The sequence below is a fragment of the Nothobranchius furzeri genome, chromosome 6 (assembly GCF_043380555.1).
Source record: "Nothobranchius furzeri strain GRZ-AD chromosome 6, NfurGRZ-RIMD1, whole genome shotgun sequence".
In the NCBI taxonomy this organism is placed as follows: domain Eukaryota; kingdom Metazoa; phylum Chordata; class Actinopteri; order Cyprinodontiformes; family Nothobranchiidae; genus Nothobranchius; species Nothobranchius furzeri.
In genome coordinates this window covers 29832646-29846669 of record NC_091746.1, presented here as the reverse complement: position 1 = coordinate 29846669, position 14024 = coordinate 29832646, and the positions used below count along the sequence as shown (strand labels likewise).

The 14024-nt window shown below is 43.4% G+C and overlaps 1 protein-coding gene across 1 annotated transcript in view; it reads left to right on the top strand.

Annotated features, from left to right (window-relative positions):
• The window catches only part of strn (striatin, calmodulin binding protein), a 31649-nt gene that overhangs the window by 1328 nt on the left and 16297 nt on the right, over window positions 1-14024 (top strand). The gene's annotated exons all lie outside the window — the stretch shown is intronic.

The following is a 14024-nucleotide window of genomic DNA, read 5'->3' as shown; positions in this document are numbered from 1 at the left end:
GGGTGCAGGATCGGCTCGGGTGCAGGATCTGCTCGGGTGCAGGATCTGCTCGGGTGCAGGATCTGCTCGGGTGCAGGATCTGCTCGGGTGCAGGATCGGCTCGGGTGCAGGATCTGCTCGGGGTCCTTCCACTGCCGATGACGTTACATGACTGCAAATGTACTCGACTTTCACACACGTTTTGGAAAGACATCAGCAGTTTTGTTAATACATTCTTGTTTGTTAACACCTAAATGTTTTCTTTATAATTGTAATTTGTTAATAAAACACCATATTATCTTAGTTTTGTAAAGAATGTGAAACTGCATAAAACCAACATCGGACTGACAAACAAACAGTTCTTACATGTGAAGCCACATCTGTTTGTGTTCATGTGGAGTTGTCTGTGTATTTCCTTAGTTGTTATCTAAATACATCCTTTGACTCTAAATGTTGCTTGGTGTCTTTCAATAAAGTTCTTATATTTTATTTTGGCCCGTTTCATCAACATCAAGAGCTTTTGAGGGTCACGTTTATCATTTGCTTATATTTTACATTTCCTTTAGAAATTCAAACATATTTTCTCCAAAAAGTGTTGATTTCTGGACTACAGGACTACAACCGCTAAGACTACGACCGCAAATTTGTTCTGACCAATCAAAATCATAACGTGACAACGTCACTTCCGTAAGCTTCATGTTCAGCCAATCAACTACTTTGACGTCATCGGCAGTCGAAGGACCCCGAGCCGATCCTGCACCAACACCGTCCGCCTTGGGGGCGGGCATCTAACCTATGAGAACCCACCCGATTGGCCAAATGGGTGATGAGTTTGATTTGTTAAACATGCATCGTGTGTAGCAAACATTCTAGCTGACCATTCTTTGCGATATTTATCTGTTCTTTGCGATATGCATATTGTGCATGCTGATATCGCGATAACGATATATTTGCGATATATTGTGCAGCCCGATCGACACATGCTGGCATCAAACTGTGAAATGTCGATCATGATCGCTATCGAGTTTTACTATTTGATTGACACGACTCTTGCATATCACGCACATATTATACATCAAACTCTTCTCCTCTCACTCTGGATGTCAACATATGACAGATCTGGGCTTTATTCCTGATATGTGTGTTTGGCACACCTGGTGTCATATTTTGCACAGATAATATTTAAAGGTTAAGTTTTCATAACAGGAGAAATGTGAGGGGGTGCATACACTGGTATCGTAAAATGAAGCAGAGTTAGAATATATCTGTAAACAAGCCGGTACCAGACACCCCTGGTTTGTGGTGAAAACTCAGATTTGTTATTTAGCAGATTTTTAAAATCAAATCAAGTCAGCGTTGTCTAGTTCTGTAATTAATTGACCTCAGATGCAGGTTTTTAGTCTGCGGGAGGAAACTGGAATCACTCACACATGCATAGGGAGAACATGCTAACATCTGCAGCTGGGATTCAAACGTGCAACCTTACTGCTGCGAGGCAGCAGCCCACATCTGGACTTTGCAAGGAAACATCAGCTGGTTTGTGACCGACAGAACATTTCATTCGTTCTTTTCTCATCGCTGCATTTTAAAAACGTGTTGATGAGTTGATTCTGTTATATAACTGAGTCACTGGCCGATCTGCTCCACCGGGCTTTAAAGGAAATCGCTTCCTGTGTGGAGTTTACCCTCAGCCAATCACACGACAGCTCCCTGAGTGCCTCAGCTGTCGGAGGGATTCCTCTGAGTTTCTGTTATGTTTTTCCCCATCATGCAGCAGGAAGCTGGCCTGAAATCAGTTTCAGCTCTAAATCAGGTCCAAGTAAGACCGAAGAGCCAGGTTTTCTCCTGGGGGGGGGGATAAATTAATATTTGTTATCCACTAGAATTAACCTGTTAAAAGTGAGATGGCGGTTCGGTAGTTTTGTGTATTTATGACTCAGGAGAATGTTTGTCATCCTGCTAGTCTCCTGTTTTACCAAAATAAAAGCTTGCTTAGAGATGAATCTTAATAAAATCTGACGTATAAATATATTTTAAAGAAAACAAGTGGTGTCCTTTTGACCTGCTGACGCAGTTTTCCGGAGCCTTAAAAGTCAGGAAACCAACCAGTTGAACACACAGATGAATTCCAGCTTCAGGTGTGCTCACCTGAATCCAGGAACTAGGGTGTGAGGCTCAGCGAGTTTCTGAGGAACCTTTCAGACACCCTGTGGAGAACATACCAAGTCCACATAGCTACCAGTGCTACCAGCTGCTCCATCATGCAGTCCTTCAATGACCAGGAAACAATTTATAAGTTCTCATGAACCTAAAACACTTGATGTTAGATTTGTTATCGCCAACAACAAAAGGATCTTTTCCTGACGAGTTCATGGATCAAAAAAAATGTCGTTTTTTTTAATTGCTGCAGTGTAACCATGCATTCATTAACCAAAAAAGACTTGGATATTTTGGTGTGTAATGAAATGAGGTTATTACATTTTAATTAATGAGCCATAAGGCGTGGGGTTCCACAGGAAATACAGAATCCACCTTACGGATCGGGGGTTATTTAAACCAGAAGATTGGATCTTTTTATTGCGGAGATTAGATCACCGTTACGTATTCACTCAGAGACGACGGGATAGAGAGAGTCAAGTTTAAAAGTTAAGAATTACAGAATTATGTTACAGGTGTCAGGTCAGCTGATCACTGATTAAACCGTTCGTGCCGAATGCTGGCCAAGTTCTATCATTTACTGATTTTTAGTGCAGATCTAGTTTTAACTTCCGCTTTTAGTCAGCTGAGATTGTTATAAACGTGTTATAGAAACGCGTTTTTGCCTAATTAAACACGGTTTATGTAAAACTCATCTGGAGGAGCTGGCTGGTTCTGGCCGGGTACCAATTCTGCTGGACTCCGAAGGATCTGGGATATAAGTGAGGATTCATCATTGATGAATAAAGCTGGTTTCATCCAGAACAAACTGGAGATGCAACAAAAGCAAAAACTCGTTAATGAGGAGAGTTTGTGATTAGTCGGTGTAACTGGCCTTTTAGAAACTCTAAATGTCTGGATTGGGTCCTTGTTTATTTGTTTTTTTGGATCCATGAACTCACGATTGCCCAGTGCTCAGTCATGCTAACAATAACGGATCCGTTTTTAAAGGCACACTTGGCAGGTTTGGCTTGCTTTTAACACCCCCTGGTGTCTGTTTAGTAAAACTTTGTTGTGAGTTTGTCTTTTTAACACCTTAATCTAGCTGCTGAAATGTCTCCCAGCCTTCATTAGTGTCTACAGGAGCGACTCATCACTAAATTAAACAAGTCAGCTGTGTTCATGATCTAAAACGTGCAGGAATCCTTCTGGAAGCAGATTGCAACACCAGGCATGTCAGCTCAATTTTTTCAGAGTTCACAGGTGGCAGCCTGCTACACACAAGTTGCAAGTGTGATATTCTGGCTGTGAAACGACAACAGAACTCTGCAGCTTAGTGCTGGAGTGAAACTAGGGCTGGGCAACAAATCAAAAATGTGTTGCTTTCCTTATCAAGATCATTTTCCCACGTCAATAAATCTGAGAATAAAACATTAAAATATTCATGTCCCTTTATGAAGCTGTACCACCTTGATTCACTTACAAATGTGACTCAACGTAATACATGTGACAGCCCCATCTAGTGGGCATTTCTTGTTTCTGCGCATACCTGTAGTTATCGTCCATTTATCGTTATCGAGATGAAAGCCTCAAAATATTGTGATATTTATTTTAGGCCATATCACCCAGTCCTAAGTGAAACCGATGATTGCTTCAGTATGAGGAAAAATCCTCACCCTCACTGACAAATAACATTCTCACTCCGGTGACCTTTGACCCCCTTCAAACTGACGCCTCTGAGCCTGAAGATTCTGTAGAGGGACAGTCTGCGAGGACCAGAACTGGGTTCATTTTCACCCTCAGAGACATCGGAGCATAACTACACCCCCTCTCTAAGCTCTCTGACAACCTACTAAATAAAAAACACAGCAACACCTGATTTTGCACCTAAACAATCACATATTTTGTTTTATAATAAAAAACGAATGGAAATGTTTAAACATTTTACAAAAGGACTTGGTGTTCTGCTGAACCTCATCATTAGCTGTCAAAGTGAAATAACGTCGTTGAAATTCTGTGGTGACTGATGTTTTCGAATTCTTCTTAATTCACTTTGTAATTCCACACTTTTTAAGTAAATTAACGAGGTTAAAATGGAAATGTGGAACTCGGACAGATGAAAACAGAAAACGTGTAACTACATAGGACTCTAGGAAATGTTTTTCATACTTAGTTTTAGCATAATAATAATAATAATAATAATAATAATAAATAATAATAATAATAATAATAATAAATGGGTTTGATTTATTTAACGCCTTTCAAAATATGTCGGAATACTCTGAAATATCAGGATTCCACTTTTAGATCACATGAATCGTATGATTCTGGTTTTCACGGCGGATATCGATTTCTGATTACCAGCTGATGTTTTTGATGCATTCTAATAAAATTAGAAAAAATCTCGTCATCTTAATCTGTGAGGTGTTTTGTTTATATTTACATTAACTAATCCCATTCTGCCTCCAATAATAACCCCCTTATGCAACATTTGCTGACCCTGGGACGTTTCCATGTTCCTTACTCGCTTCTGAGCTGCTGCTGTTGCAGGAAGCTGTCCGTCCCACTCCTCAGACCTCCGATTTCAGCACTGCTGGTTATATTTAGGTGTTACTTTGGCACCTCTCTGGAGAACAGATATTCTTGTTTACATCTGCAGTGAGTCAGAATTTAATGCTCACAAATCCCAGCTTCCTTGTGTGGTTTCAACATCCACTGAGGTCTAAAACTGCAGATTTCCTCCAGTCGCTGTGGTCTCACAGGCTTGGATCCTTTGGGAATAGCGGACTTGATTCCATTTTCCCTTACAGAGGCACACTCTGGCTGGATAAGTTCAGGTGGGTCACAGGAAGTGATGTAAATGATTCCATAATTAAACTCCCAGATTTCCCTAAAATTGTTCTGAGTGGTCCAACCCTGTACATTGTGAGTTGAGGGTCAAACTAGCCGTTAGTTAAGGCTAACTGTTGGCTAAGGCTAGCTGTTGGCGAAGGCTAGCTGTTGGCTAAGGCTAGCTGTTGGCTAAGGCTAGCTGTTGGCTAAGGCTTGCTGTTGGCTAAGGCTTGCTGTTGGCTAAGGCTTGCTGTTAGCTCAGAGTAACCATTAGCTCATACTAGCCATTAGGTCATGGTAGTCATTAGCTCAGACTTCACATTAGCTCAGATTAGCTGTTAGCTTTGACTAGCCATTGGCTAAAGCTAACTACCCTTAGCTCAGGCTAGCTATGAGCTTCAACTAGCCATTGGCTTAAGCTAACTACCCTTAGCTCAGGCTAGCTATGAGCTTTGACAAGCCATTGTCTTAAGCTAACCTTTAGCTCAGGCTAGCTGTTAGCTCAGAGTAACCATTAGCTCATACTAGCCATTAGGCCATGGTAGTCATTAGCTCAGACTTCACATTAGTTCAGATTAGCTGTTAGCTTTGATTAGCCATTGGCTAAAGCTAACTACCCTTAGCTCAGGCTAGCTATGAGCTTCAACTAGCCATTGGCTTAAGCTAACTACCCTTAGCTCAGACTAGCTTCTGAGCTTTGACTAGCCATTGTCTTAAGCTAACCTTTAGCTCAGGCTAGCTGTTAGCTCAGAGTAACCATTAGCTCATACTAGCCATTAGGTCATGGTAGTCATTAGCTCAGACTACATATTAGCTCAGGCTAGCTATGAGCTTCAACTAGCCATTGGCTTAAGCTAACTACCCTTAGCTCAGACTAGCTTCTGAGCTTTGACTAGCCATTGTCTTAAGCTAACCTTTAGCTCAGGCTAGCTGTTAGCTCAGAGTAACCATTAGCTCATACTAGCCATTAGGTCATGGTAGTCATTAGCTCAGACTACATATTAGCTCAGGCTAGCTATGAGCTTCAACTAGCCATTGGCTTAAGCTAACTACCCTTAGCTCAGACTAGCTTCTGAGCTTTGACTAGCCATTGTCTTAAGCTAACCTTTAGCTCAGGCTAGCTGTTAGCTCAGAGTAACCATTAGCTCATACTAGCCATTAGGTCATGGTAGTCATTAGCTCAGACTACATATTAGCTCAGGCTAGCTATGAGCGTCAACTAGCCATTGGCTTAAGCTAACCCTTAGCGTAAGCTAGCCGTTAGCTCAGGCTTGCTCATCCATCCTGACAGATGTTGGAGGATTTAGATGAAGGACTCTTTCACTGAACTGAGTATGGTCAAGAATCTAAAGGCTTAATTAAGAATTGTTAAGTACTTTTATACAGGACGCACCATCAGAAATGTCTGAGCACTTCCTGTAACGATTAATCAGAGTTGTACCGATGCTGTGTTGTGTTTGCATTGTGGATGTAGATGATGCAGAATCTTCACCTGAAGTGTCAGAACCTGAAACTGCTTCAGAAGGCAGAAAATATCTGTTCCAGTCACGATGAGATGGGACCCCTCTCTGCATGGATGGAGGCTTCCTGGTGTAGAACCCAGATGGTTAATAAGAGTCACTTCTCCTTCTCCTCCTTCTCTCTACTCTTTAAAGCTTTCAGTTGTTCTAATTAAATCCTAGCCAGCTTTGGAGAGTTGGTTGTCAGAGCTCCCAGAGAGGGAAGCTAGTGGGTTTTTCATGCTGCTCTAATCGTAACCCCCCCCCCCTCCCCCCCCCCCCCCCCCCCCCCCCCCACACACACACACACACACACACACACACTCACCTTGCTTGCTGTCTGTCCTTCATATCCAACACTTCCCTTCATCTTCCTCCATCCCAGTTTTCCTCCCATCCTTCTTCAGTCTCCTCCTACTCAGAGGTGATGGAGTTTGGCGTGGTGGAGATGCTTGCAGAGTAGGCCGATTACTCAGACTGCTGTGTTAAACAAATGGAAATGGAACACTATCAAAGGACAGAGATGTTTTTACGTCTATTATGACAGGATGAGCCTCATGTAATGGATAAAGTTTCTCTGTATGAAAATGTGCTGCTGTTAGACTTTAAATGACATAGCAATACAGACCAGGAAGCCACGCCCACTTCTGTTGGTGAAAAGTACAATAGGGAGCCTAAGTCACGCCCACTGTCTTCCGGACCATGGCTTCCCGGAAGAATGAAAAAATGAATGCAAGTCAATGGGGCTAAAAACGCTATTTTCTTCTGGAGGGGTCAGGTGGATTGGTCGAGTGTCAAGCTGAAAGGAATGGCATCAATGACCAAAGAGCTGATTTTGAATGGAAAAGAGGGTGTACAGAGGGAGGTCTCCATGTTGTGTAATGTTGTACTCCTTGTGGGTAGATACCACCTTCATACATGTAAATGGAGAAACAAAGAGCCATCTCTTAATCTACTGCAGTGTGAAGTGAAATCCCTACCGACATCGCTAAAACAAGGAAGCGGCCTTATTAAGCAGGGACATGGACAATTATTAGATTTTTTTTAAAGGAATGGATGTTTATTTTGTTTATGCCTTATTTGTTTTTTCTTTTATGGTTGTGGCCTGTTATGTTCTTGTTATTGTTGTTGTTAGCCTCAAGGGCAACATGCCGATTATCACTTGTAAGTCGCTTTGGACAAAAGCGTCTGCTAAATACATAAACATAAACATAAACATGTTCTGATCTATGTTCCCCCGACGAGAGTTTGTATTTGTTCAATTCATTTGTAAATAAAGTTTTAAAAAACAGCAACGCTAATCCCGCTTGTTTTGTGCCATGGATTTCACACATGATGTCCGTGAATTTTAAAGACACATTTTGGCACCAAGAAGGCGCTTATTTTCGAACGGGGGAAACGCTATTTTAGGTTTTGTGTGAAAATAAGTGTAGGACTACAAACGCGCCTCACGAAAGTGACGTCATCGAACCAGACACTGCGAAAACTGAGGGAAAAGGGCTGTAAATTCAGCAAACTTCCCACAGGAGGAAAGAACCACCATCAGTCTGGTCATGTGGTGAGTAGCAGCTACGCTAGGGGAGAGGAGATTATGTGGTGACGTTACATATGCGACGTGCCGATTTCTAGTTTGTAGATTACGAACTTTTACAAGCTAATGAATCTCAAAGTACGTGGCAGGCGTGGTCGAAACACCCATCATTATTTTTCAGTTAAATTGCCGTACAGCATATGTGTGATCCAGGGCGTACGACAGAGCGGATTAGAAAATAGCGTTTTTAGCCTCGTTGACTTGTGTTCATTTTTTCGTTCTTCCGGGGACCCGTGGTGCGGAAGTGACTTAAGCTCCCTACAACGTCACGAAACAGAAACAAAAAAAAATTCTTCAATAAAATTAGCACTAGGGCAGCAGTAGCTCAACATGTAGAGCGGGTAGTCCAGTAATCGGAAGGTTGCAGGTTTGATCCCGGCTCCGGACAGAGAATTCTGCTGTTGTGTCCTTGGGCAAGACATTTACCCCACGTTGCCTGCTGGTGGTGGTCGGAGGGACCGGTGGCGCCAGTGCTCGGCAGCCTCGCCTCTGTCAGCGCGCCCCAGGGCAGCTGTGGCTACATCGTAGCTCATCCCCATCAGTGTGTGAATGTGTGTGTGAATGGGTGAATGATACACTTTAGTGTCTGAGTGAGAGGCGCTGTACAAGTGCGGGTCATTTATCATTTATCACTGTTTTGAACCAGTCTGAAAACTGGAAATGTAGGGCAAAGAGTCCCACGCACAAAGCTGGCTGAATGCCCCGCCCACTCATCAGCACCAGTACTGGTGATTTTAAGCCAAATGTTTCAAAAACATGGATATCTGAAGACGCAGATGTAAACGGGAAGTACAACATGAGGCAACACCTTACCAAAGAACTCTCAGGTGTAGTTTTTTTTTAATTTTCCATTAAAGGTATAGTGGATATTTCTGAATTTCAGGAAAGAACCGCCCACTCCTCGTTTTGGGAACAATAATAATGCGCATGAGAAAAAAACGCCCTGTTATCTCGTTACAAGTAACTGCCGGCCTTGCAGCCAACTTTTCTTCTAGCAGTAATCTGAAATTAATTTCTCCAAATAGTATGCCGAACTTTAGCTTACCTGTCGAGCAGAAAACCGGCGACAGAGGCGTCTGTGGGGAGCCCAACCTTCGCTTTGCGCATGCGCAGGAAGTGAAAACTGCCCAGCAACGCACGATGACGACGGCCTTACGTGAATGGTTCACCAGAATAATTGACAGTTAAGCAGACCAATGGTTCAGATGATCCACCCGGAAGAAAGGGGACCTTTACTATACCTTTAAGTAACATAAAGGGGGTGGGGCTTATTCTGGAACCAGTCACTGGGAGGTGTTTAGTCATGTCATGGAACACATTACAGTTTGTTCCTGATGAAATTTCAACTTTTTTCCATTTTATGATGAATAAGATTGTGAGGGAAGACCCACCCCTCCACCCCCTCAGCTCCTAGACGATAATCCCCTCGCTGCTCCAGGTTCGGCTCTGGGAATTCCAGTTTCTCCCTCCCTGGCCATCAGGCGGGTGGTAAACCCGGGCTATAAAAGAAGGTCAAATGGGGTTACAGAAGCTCAAAATATTTATTTTTGTCCAACAAGGGGAGAAAATCAGTGAAACAGGAAACATTTTTCATGTTTTATCCCACTTATCTTTACTGATGGTTGATGTGGAAATCTAGAAACTCCTCCGGTTACACAAGATTTATTGTTCTGGAGCCAGGTCACAAAACCAGCTGCTGGACATGTTTACTGGTTTCAGGTGATTTAATGTCATGACTCGGTGTCTTTGGTCCAAATAAAAGATAAAAGTCCTTTACTGTCACTAAACTCACCTGCAGTGAGAGTGAAAGCAAAACCTTTTGCAGCACAATGATACCAAAAGCATGTTTGTCCAAACCAGTAATGTAACTTGCACAAAGAAAAAGCAACTAAATGAAATGAACAAACTGCACAAGAAGACATAAGAGTTGGTCTGTGGCTAGATGATTTTCCAACTTGGGTAACGTTTCATCCATCAGCTGATTTTTACATGCATGTGAGGAGACAGCAGAGGAAGCAACATGGCTGAGTGAGAGCTGCTGGTGCTGCAGCGGGACCTGGGTGTGTTTACATTCAGCTGCTCATCAAGAGGCTTTTCACTGCTGGAACATCACTGTCAGATCCTTCAGCAGATTCTATAATTACGAGAACGACGCCTCCAACAAACCGCAGAATCCTTCCTACACAAAAGGCCACAAAACATCCCACCAAGTTCATCAGCATCCTCAGACGTCATGGCAACAGATGAGGCAGCATCCCTGAGCTCAGGTATGTCGAAGCTTCACATCTGCAGAGTGAAAAAGTGGAATTAAACTAGAAATTTAGAGGATTAAAAGTGATACAAGTCAAAAGCTTGTAGGAAACAGCTGGATGCTCGCGTCGAAGTCTTCACTTCGCGTGTCTCTGGACAAAAAACTTGATTCATCAGATCTGATGTTCAGATAACTAGAAATATACACTCAACAAAAATATAAACGCAACGCCTTTGTTTCTGCTCCGATTTTTCATGAGATGGACTTAAAGATATAAAATTCATTCCAGATAAACAATAGTACCATTTCTCTCATTGTTCACAAATCAGTCTAAATGTGTGATAGTGAGCACTTCTGCTTTGCTGAGATAATCCATCCCACCTCACAGGTGTGCCACATCAAGATGCTGATCTGACATCATGAGTAGTGCACACTCATAAAGGCATACTGCCCACAATAAAAGGCCACCCTGGAATGTGCATTTTTTTTTTTTTTGCTTTATTGTGGGTCTGGGGACTCCGAACCGGTCAGTATCTGGTGTGACCACCATTTGTCTCATGCAGTGCAACACATCTTCTTCGCATAGAGTTTATCAGATTGTCAGTTGTGGCCTGTGGAATGTTGGTCCACCCCTCTTCAATGGCTGTGCGAAGTTGTTGGATATTAGTGGGAACTGGTACTTGCTGTCGTATACGCCGGTCAAGCCCATCCCAAACATGCTCAACGGGTGACATGAGTATGCTGGCCATGCACGAACTGGGACATTTTCAGCTTCCAACAATCGTGTACAGATCCTTGCAACATGGAGCCGTGCATTATCTTGCTGAAACATGAGGTGATGTTCATGGATGTACGGCACAACAATGGGCCTCGGGATCTCATCACGGTATCTCTGTGCATTCAAAATGCCATCAATAAAATGCACCTGTGGTCTTCGTCCATAACAGATGCCTGCCCATACCATAACCCCACCACCACCATGGGCCACTCGATCCACAACATGGACATCAGCAAAGCACTCACCCACACGACGCCACACACGCTGTCTGCCATCTGCCCTGAACAATGTAAACCGAGATTCATACGTGAAGAGAACACCTCTCCAATGTGTCAGACTCCATCGAATGTGAGCATTTGCCCACTCAAGTCTGTTACGGCGACGAGCTGGAGTCAGGTCAAGACCCCGATGAGGACGGCGAGCATGCAGTTGAGCTTACCTGAGATGGTTTCTGACAGTTTGTGCAGAAATTGTTTGGTTATGCAAACCAATTGTTTCAGGAGCTGTCTGAGTGGCTGGTCTCAGACGATCTTGGAGGTGAACCTGCTGTATGTGGAGGTCCTGGGCTGGTGTGGTTACACGTCGTCTGCAGTTGTGAGGCCTGTTGGATGTACTGCCATATTCTCTGAAACGCCTTTGGATATGGCTTATGGTGGAGAAATGAACATTCAATGCACGAGCAACAGATCTGATAGACATTCCTGTTGTCAGCATGCCAATTGCACACTCCCTCAATGTGTGTGGCATCTGTGGCATATTGCTGTGAGACAAAACTGCACATTCCAGGGTGGCCTTTTATTGTGGGCAGTATAAGGTACACCTATGCACTACTCATGATGTCAGATCAGCATCTTGATGTGGCACACCTGTGAGGTGGGATGGATTATCTCAGCAAAGCAGAGGTGCTCACTATCACACATTTAGGCCTAGTCCACACGTAGCCGAGTTAAAAAAAAAAACGAATATCCGCCCCTCCAAAAACTTGCATCCACACCACCTCGTTTTAAAAAAGAAACTCTGTCCACACGTACCCGGATAAATACGTTGTTAAGGACATGCCAGACCTGTAGGCGGCAGTACTTCCCCCGTTCTTAACCTCGTCCTTCGTCTGTGGTCTTCCGCAAGGAGCAGTAATTCCTCTTGCAAAAACAAACAAGCAGAAAGCGCTTGGACAATTGATAAAGCGAGCGCAGCTCTGAGGCATCCATGCTGTCGGCTAGTGTAAACACAGGTCACACACGTGATGTCAGCATGTTTTTGTCACGGAAAGTGACGTTGCGGACCTTAAAACTCCGGTTTTGTCCGTCCACACGCAGACACCCAAAACGGAGAAAACGCAGATCTTCACTTTGGCCGGAGTTTTTAAAAAGATCCGTTTTCGTGTGAAAATACTCCGTTTTCGTGTGGATGACAGGCCAAAACGTAGAAAAATATCTAAGTTTTGGCAGATCCCCGGCTACGTGTGGACAGGGCCTTAGACTGATTTGTGAACCATGTTTGAGAGAAATGGTGATATTGTGTATCTGGAATGAATTTTAGATCTTTAAGTCCATCTCATGAAAAATCAGAGCAGAAACAAAGGTGTTGCGTTTATATTTTTGTTGAGTGTAAATGTAGAGCTTCTTTGTTCCTGAACAACAACCAGAGAGTTAAATTAAGTTTACCTCTACAAGTCCAGTTTAATCCCGTTACAGCCTGATCCAGATTATAATCCAATTTGGGTGGTTCGTCTAATATAATCTGGTTTTGGACTAATTATTAATACATTGTGTTCCTTGTGTATTTTAATTAGACTAGACTCAAAGATTTTACTCCCTAAAAGATAACATTACCAACTCTGTTTGACCCTTTAAACAAAGATCTGTTCTGTAAAACAGTTCTACTGAAACTTTGTGTGTGTGTGTGTGTGTGTGTGTGTGTGTGTGTGTGTGTGTGTGTGTGTGTGTGTGTGTGTGTGTGTGTGTGTGTGTGTGTGTGTGTGTGTGTGTGTGGGTGAATGAGTGTGTGTGTGTGTGTGTGTGTGTGGGTGAATGAGTGTGTGTGTGTGTGTGTGTGGGGGTGAATGAGTGTGTGTGTGAGTGTGTGTGGGGGTGAATGAGTGTGTGTGAGAGAGAGAGAGAGAGAGAGAGAGAGAGAGAGAGAGAGAGAGAGAGAGAGAGAGAGAGAGAGAGAGAGAGAGAGAGAGAGAGAGAGAGAGAGAGAGAGAGAGAGAGAGAGAGAGAGAGAGAGAGAGAGAGAGAGAGAGAGAGAGAGAGAGAGAGAGAGAGAGAGAGAGAGAGAGAGAGAGAGAGAGAGAGAGAGAGAGAGAGAGAGAGAGAGAGAGAGAGAGAGAGAGAGAGAGAGAGAGAGAGAGAGAGAGAGAGAGAGAGAGAGAGAGAGAGAGAGAGAGAGCAGTGTTGTTGCGAAATCATCAACACACCTGTACAGGGGGCTGCTTGATTAAATCGTCTTTTGTCTCCATTTGACCAGATTAGCTTCATATATCTGGTCCAGCTGCTCAGCTGGTTGTTGCCATGGCAACGTGTTTCAGAACTGAATCATGATACTGAAAACATTAAAAACAGAGATGCGCCAATACCTGACTCTTTCAAAACGAGTACAAGTACATTCATTTGAGTGTTGATGTGAGAACTGATTAGTGTTACCCTCCTTAAATGAACAAATGAATAGTTTAATTTCATCAGGCAGATGAAACATGAATAAGCCTTAAGTGTATGTTACTGCCATAGAGCCATAGTCGTGTGCACTCTTAGTGCAGCCGTTCCCACCCAGATCCTGCGACGCACCTTTCTGCAGCAGATGAGAACTTCTGAGCTGAGTTTATGGAGGGAAGGTCGTCATCCAGGCAGGTGGAACAAGCTCGGCCAAGACTCAGAGGTGCAGCGGTGCCACAAATCCATGTTTTTGGTGTTTAAGCCGGATGTGGGGAGGATTTTTTGCTGCAAGTTGTAAATGGTT